Source organism: Eschrichtius robustus, chromosome 12 (genome assembly GCF_028021215.1).
Source record: "Eschrichtius robustus isolate mEscRob2 chromosome 12, mEscRob2.pri, whole genome shotgun sequence".
Taxonomy (NCBI): Eukaryota; Metazoa; Chordata; class Mammalia; order Artiodactyla; family Eschrichtiidae; genus Eschrichtius; species Eschrichtius robustus.
In genome coordinates, this window is record NC_090835.1 from 105,306,832 (window position 1) to 105,314,433 (window position 7,602).

Here is a 7,602-nt window from a genome sequence, read left to right on the forward strand (position 1 = left end):
GAGTGAGGGTGACCAGGGTCTGCGTTTCTGGGGGCCTCTGGGCCCTTGTCTCGGAGCCTGAGTCTATCCGCTGGAGCGCTCCCACCCAGCCCACCTGCTGCACCCACGGTGACCCTGTGGCCCTGACCTTTCGCTCCCTCCCGCCCTCCCTCCGGCCACGTTTCCCTTCGGACTTTACTGTGCGCCATCTCCCCACAGCCTTGGCCCTGGTGCTCCATCCCCCAGGCTGCCCACTTAACTCCTGTCTCTGCAGCCGGGCTCCTCCCCAACCCCTCCCCGGGTGCGTGTTGAGCCCCTGAGCTACTTCCTAATTGCCAGTCCAGTAGCCTGTTACGGGCTGAACTGCACCCCGCACCCCCAAATAAATTCCTATGTTGAAATCCTAACGCTCGCACCTCACAACACGCGTGTATTTGAAGACACAGCCTTTAAGGAGGTGATTAAGATAAAATGAAGTCATGGGGCTGGGCCCCAGTCGTATATGAGTGGAGTCCTTATAAGGAGAGATGAGGACACAGACACACACAGAGGACGACCACGTGAGGACGCAGGGAGGAGATGGCCGTCTGCAGCCCAGGAGAGAGGCCTCAGTGGAAAACAGCCCTGCAAAACCCTGACCTTGGGCCTCAGCCTCCAGGACACTGAGAGAAAACGTCTCTGTTGTTTGCGTCGCCCAGTCTGTGGACCTGCCGTGGTGGCCCCCGCAGACCAACACAAGGCCCTTTATGGTCCTTACCTGTCCGGCCCTGGGCACTGTGCTCTGCGGCTCCCGGATGGACCCATTGCTCTTCTGAGGCCCCGTCGTGGCTCCTCTTCCTCTGCGGCCCCCGGGCCTGGGCTCCAGGTGACCGTCACTGCTCCCTCCACCTTTGTTCCCTGAACGCCTCTCTCACCTGCTGGCTGCACCCGCACGCTCACGTCTCTGCAGTCTCCCTGAGCCTCCGATGGCGCATCTAACTGCTGGCTGGACATCTGCTAGATTATTCCACAGGCACCTCAAACGCAACCCTTCCCAGGTGCCCCCTCCCACCGCACCTGGTTTCCTCACGAGCCCTGCACTCCCCTTCTGCGAGCTAGCGGCTCAGGAGCCATCACTGACTCCTCCTTCCTTCAACCCCAGCCGAACACCGAGTCCTGCTGACTTCACTTCAAAGGTATCTTTTTAATGAATTTTTTTTTTTTTGGCTGCACAGCATGGCTGGTGGGATCTTAGTTCCCCGACCAGGGATCGAACCCAGGCCCCCTGCAGTGGAAGTGCGGAGTCTTAACCACTGGACCGCCAGGCAAGTCCCCAAAGGTATTTTTAAAAATCCCATCCGTGTTTCCCTGTCACTTACAGGATGAAACTCTAACTCATTAACTTGGTACCAAGGCCCTCCAAGACCCCACCGCAGGTCCCTTCTCAGCTCCAAGCTCCACACTCCGGCCCCTCCTGGGACCCTGGGGGCTGCTCACTCCCGCTGCGCTGTCTCAGTCCTGGGACTCTCTTGTCTGTCCCGACTGCTCTTCTCCTTTTCTGTCACATCCTTTTAAGCTATTCATCCTTTGGGATCTCCTCCAGGAGAGCATCTGTGAATTCCCAGACTGGGTCTTGATGCCTCCATCGCATCCTGGGCGCTCTGGTCACCATTGGAACCACGGTCTGGCCATCGTGGTTACAGTCATGCAGCAGAATCGTGTACTGAGCAGTTTCTGAGTGCTGGGCACCTGGCTGACTGGCTGGTCTCATTTCATCCTTACAGCCCTGTGAGGTGGGTACCGTCTTTGCCCCCAGGTCACAGATGAGGAAGTGGAGGGCTATTTGAAGCATTGTCCATAGCGGTCGTTCGTATCATCACCTTGTATCCTAATCTGTTGCTGTAGCTTCCTGCCCTTGAGAATAGGAGCCGTATCTAATTTATTTGCGGATCCCCAAGGCTTAGCATAGACCCTGATAAGAAGTAGTTGCCACATAGAACAGAGCAGAATAGAACAGAGCATCTCACCAGGCCAACTGGCCCAGCAAAGGCAGACATCTCCGCCTCCTGGCCTGAATTCTGCCCTTGTCCTGCCCAGGGCTGGCCTTAGGGGTAAACTCAGAACTGGGGTCCGTATGGGGTCAGTTCTGGCTCTACCAAAGGAACCCTCCCACAATAAAAAGGGTCTTTCCTATCATCTCTAGCAAGCTTCACAGCTATCTCTTTAACTGGATGAAGACCTTCATTCCATGAGTAAAAGTAAAGATTTAAAAGAAAATATAACCATTTCCCCCCTTTCTCTGCTTGGTATTTCCCAGTTTTACCCACTGTTCAATTTGTTGATTTGGAGACTAACCCTTCCCCTTTATCCATTTATTCCAGAATCCATAACGCTCTTGGTTTGTTTTAAAGCCACGAAGAAAGCATATATCTTTGAAAGGGGTGTGTATAAATATTACCTGGAAACCAGTCTACTGAGAGCATTTTATTGTTTTATATGGTGCCTGCAGAGCAAGTGAGGATGATAATTAGGAGGGTTTGTTTTAAATATAATCAGTGAGAAGCACGACAGGAGTAGATTTTTACAATAATCTTAAAAAAAGTGGAAGTGTAATGTACAATACAGAAAAGCCACAGATACGCAGAGTACAGCCTGATGTCTTGTCACGAAGTGAGCACATCTGGATCACTGGCCCCCGGGTTCAAGAGATGGAGTATTACCACAGCCCCTCCCCCCAGGCACCCACCTCCGAGCGCTAAGGTAACCGCTATACTGACTCCTAACACCATAGGTTCGTTTTGCCTGTTTTTTTTTTTTTAAAGATTGATTGATTGATTGATTGATTACTATGTTGGGTCTTCGTTTCTGTGCTAGGGCTTCCTGTAGTTGCGGCAAGCGGGGGCTACTCTTCATCGCGGTGCGCGGGCCTCTCACTATTGTGGCCTCTTTTGTTGTGGAGCACAGGCTCCAGACACGCAGGCTCAGTAGTTGTGGCTCACGGGCCTAGCTGCTCCGTGGCATGTGGGATCTTCCCAGACCAGGGCTCGAACCCGTGTCCCCTGCACTGGCAGGCAGATTCTCAACCACTGCGCCACCAGGGAAGCCCGTTTTGCCTGGTTGCAACATCATGTAAATGGAACCATGCAGTATGTGTAACGTCGTGTAAATGGAACCATGCAGTGTGTGTAACGTCGTGTAAATGGAACCATGCAGTGTGTGTAACGTCGTGTAAATGGAACCATGCAGTGTGTGTAACGTCGTGTAAATGGAACCATGCAGTGTGCACTCTTCTGAATCTGGCTTCTTTTGCTCAGCATTATGTTGGTGAGATTCATCAGCTACGCAGAGCTGTTGTTAATCCACGTTCATTACTGTAAGAATCCCTTTTATAGATATATTATGATGTATGCATCCACCATTCTCCTGTTGATGGACATTCGAGGCTATTGGAAAGAGCGCTGCTGTAGATGTCCTAGTACACATCACTGGTGGCAGTATGTACACATTCCATTTGGGTCTATGCCCAGGAGTGGGTTTCTGGGTAGGAGGGTATGCCCGGCTTTAGTGGATACTGCCCAAGAGTTTTCCAAAGTGGTTGTGCTATTTTACATTCCCACCAGCAGTGGATGAGTGTTTCAGTTACTCCAGATTCTCCCCAACACTTGGCATTAACGGTCTTTTTAATTTTAGCCATTCTGGTAAGTGTGCATTGATTTCTTGCTGTGGTTTAAATTTGTCTGATGACTTGTGAGGTTGAGCATTTTTTGTATATTTCTTGGCCATTTGTATTTCTTTCTTTTTTGGTGAAGTCCCTGCTCTTTTCTTTCTTTAATTAACTTGACTATTTTACTTTATTGTGGTAAGATATACATAACATCAAATTTGTCATTGTTAAGTGTACAGTTCAGTGGTATTGGTATATTCATATTACGGTGTAACCATCACCACCATCCATTTCCAGCTGTTTGTCTCTTATGCCTTTTTTCAATTGGGTTATCAGCCTTTTTCTTATTAATTTGCAGGAATCCTTTACATATCCTGGATACCAGTCCTTTATCTGTTTTATATTTATTATGAATATGCTTCTTCCTCTGAATTACCTTTTCACTCTTATGGATGAAAAGAATTCCTAATTTTACAATTGGAAAGCTTCTGCACAGCAAAAGAAATGATCAACCAATGAAATGGGAGAAAATATTTGCAAAACACACATCTGATAAGGGATTAATATCCAAAATATATAAGGAGGACTTCCCTGGTGGCACAGTGGTTAAGAATCTGCCTGCCAATGCAGGGGACACAGGTTCGAGCCCTGGTCAGGGAACTAGAACCCACATGCCGCGGAGCAACTAAGCCCGTGCGCCACGACTACTGAGCCTGTGCTCTAGAGCCCGTGAGCCACAACTACTGAGCCCATGTGCCACAACTACTGAAGCCCGCGTGCCTAGAGCCCGTGCTCCGCAACAAGAGAAGCCACCGCAAAGAGAAGCCCACACACCACAACAAAGAGTAGCCCCCACTCACCGCAACCAGAGAAAGCCTGCAGGGCAGCAATGAAGACCCAACGCAGCCAAAAATAAATAAATTAATTAAAAATATATATATAAGGAACTCAAACAACTCAACAGCAAAAGAACAAATAATTCAATTAAAAAATGGGCAGAGGGCTTCCCTGGTGGCGCAGTGGTTGAGAATCTGCCTGCCAATGCGGGGGACACGGGTTTGAGCCCTGGTCCAGGAAGATCCCACATGCCATGGAGCAATGAGCCCGTGCAACGCAACTACTGAGCCTGCGTACTACAACTACTGAAGCCTGCGTGCCTAGAGCTGGTGCTCTGCAACAAGAGAAGCCACCACAACGAGAAGCTCACGCACTGCAACGAAGAGTAGCCCCCACTCTCCGCAACTAGGGAGACCCTGCGCGCAGCAACAAAGACCCAACACAGCCAAAAAACAAATAAATAAATAAATAAATTTATAAAAAAAAAAAAAATAAATAGGCAGAGAATCTGAATAGACATTTTTTTTCAAAGAAAACATACAGATTCCAACAGGTACAGGGGAAAGGGTGCCCAACATCACTCATTGTCAGGAAATGCAAATTAAAACCACAACGAACTATCACCTCACACCTGTTAGAATGGCTATTATCAAAAGACAAGAGATAACAAGTGCCGGTGTGTGTGTGGAGAAAAGAGAAACCTTGTAAACTGTTGGTGGGAATGTAAATTGGTGCAGCCACTATGGAGAACAGTATGAAGGTTCCTCAAAAAATTTAAACAGAACTACCATATCATCTAGCAATTCTACTTCTCAGTATTTATCTTAAGGAAATAAAAACACTAACTGAAAAAGATATCTGCACCCCCATGTTCATTGCAGCATTACTTACAATAGCCAAGACATGGAAACAACCTAAGTGTCCATCAGTGAATTAATGGGTAAAGATATCATAAACAAACACACATACAACAGAATATCATTCAGTCATAAAAAAGAAGGAAACCCTGCCATTTGTAACAACATGAATGGACCCTGAGGGCATGCTAAGTGAAATATGTCAGACAGAGAAAGACAAATACTGTATGATCTCTCTTATACTTGGAATCTAAAAAAAAAACAAAACATCAAAGCCAAGCTCATAGCTACAAGGAACAGATTGGTGGTTGCTAGAGGTGAGGGAGGTGGGTAGTGTGGGGGGAGGAGAAAGGGGTAAAGGGGATTCAAAAGGTGCATGTTTCCAGTATAAAATAAATAACTCCTGGGGATGTAATGTGTAGCATGGTGACTATAGTTAAAAACACTATATTGCATGTTTGAAAGTTGCTAAGAGACTAGATCTTTAAAATTCTCATCACAAGAAAAAAAAATGTAACTGTGTGGTGACGAATGTTAACTAAACTTAACGTGGTGATCATTTCGCAACATATGCATATATCAAATCATTACATTGTGTACCGTAAGCTTATACAATGTTACATCTCAATCATATCTCAATCAAACTGGGGGAAAAAAGAAATTTTTATTGATCTTTTCCTTTTGGGTTAGTCTTTTTTGTGTCCTGTTGAAGAAATCCTTACCTGTCTCCTAAGGAGTTTTAAAAGCCTGCACGTGCCTACTAAGCGCTACTTTCTTTCTTTTCTTTTCTTTTTTAAGTGAAAGCAGGTTTATTGAGAGAGATACACATTCCATAGGCAGAATGTTGTCCGTCTAAGAAGGTGACAGCCGTCAAACCCTACTTTTCTGATGCTTTTTTTTTTTTCCCTTGGGTTTTCCAGTGTGGACCAGAAAACCTGCTAGACATCTTCTAAAAGAGCTGTAATGCTCTGATGCTTATTTGTGTCAGAAGCGAACTAGGCCTTTCACAGGTGTAATTTCATATCTTGTGGGAAAACACTATCTTCCTCATCATTAGCCCAAACCCGGGCACGAACCATATGCTGGACCATTTCCACGGCCACCCCACGTCCGGACAGCCTTCCTGCATTGGAGAGGATGGGCCTGGGTACAGCAGGGGGAGCCAGGAGGCACGTTCCCGGCCCCACCTGCATCCTGCAAGCCTGGGGCGCCGGTGGGAACAGGCGTGATGTCCTCGGGGCAGAGCCAAGCCAGAGGCATCCTTGTGCAAACAGATTGAGGGTAGAGAAGAATCTGTTTACACTGACCGGAGCTCCAGGGGCCGTGTGGACTGGGAAAGGGGTGAAACGGCGGGTGATGCGTCAAACCCATTTCACCTGCCGCCGTCGCTAATCAAGTCGCTTTAAGACTTGCGTGTTCTCTGGTGGTGCAGTGGTTAAGAATCCGCCTGCCAATGCAGGGGACACGGGTTCGAGCCCTGGTCCGGGAAGATCCCATATGCTGTGGAGTAACTAAGTCCGGGAGCCACAACTACTGAGCCCGCGTGCTGCAACTACTGAAGCCCGTGCACCTAGAGCCTGCGCTTCCCAACAAGAGAAGCCCTGCTCGCCGAAACTGAGAAAGTCTGCGCGCAGCAATGAAGACCCAACTCAGCCACAAATAAATAAATAAAATAAATTAAAAAAAAAAAAGACTTGTGTGTTCTCCACGCGGCACGTAGCCTACAAAAAAAGATGTTGGCCTGAGTTGTTTTCCAGAATCTTGGAGTCACCTGTGTCTAGTTTGAGCTCAGCTGGTTAAGATTGGAAGGGACCACCAGCCCTCCAGGTGGGCATGCACGAGTGTCCGCTCGATGACCTCTTGAACCTGCAGAGGCCTGTAGCTTAGTTACGCCTGCGTGGAACCTCGGTTCCGCACCTTTTTCCAATCACCTCTCCCCATGCTCCCCGCGCCTCTACCGCCCGGGCTTCTTTATTCCGCATCCCATAAATACCCCAGCCCCGGGCCTTTCGGGAGGCGTGTTTGAGGTTTGTTCTGCCGTCTCCTCGCTTGGCTGCTTTATGAGTGAACCCTCGCTTGGCTGCAGGCCTCGGTGCCTCGGCGTCTTGGCTTGCTGCGCATCGGGCCAGACGGACTTGGTGCAGTAACAGAGGCAGAGCTGACAGGATGAGGCTTCGGGAGAGGAGGGAGAAGGGAAGGACGTCCAGTTGAGCAGCTAAGTGATGCAGGAGCGGGAGGCAGATCGCAGCGGCCGGCTCCCAGCGTCCTCTTGCTGGGGTCGGTTGT

The 7,602-nt window shown here is 48.6% G+C and overlaps 1 non-coding gene across 1 annotated transcript; it reads right to left on the minus strand.

The window, feature by feature from the left end:
* Positions 1-6,223: 6,223 nt before the first annotated feature.
* On the minus strand, positions 6,224-6,285 carry LOC137774299 (U7 small nuclear RNA). The gene has a single exon (XR_011075827.1). It is a non-coding gene; the product is annotated as a U7 small nuclear RNA (small nuclear RNA).
* Positions 6,286-7,602: the final 1,317 nt, after the last annotated feature.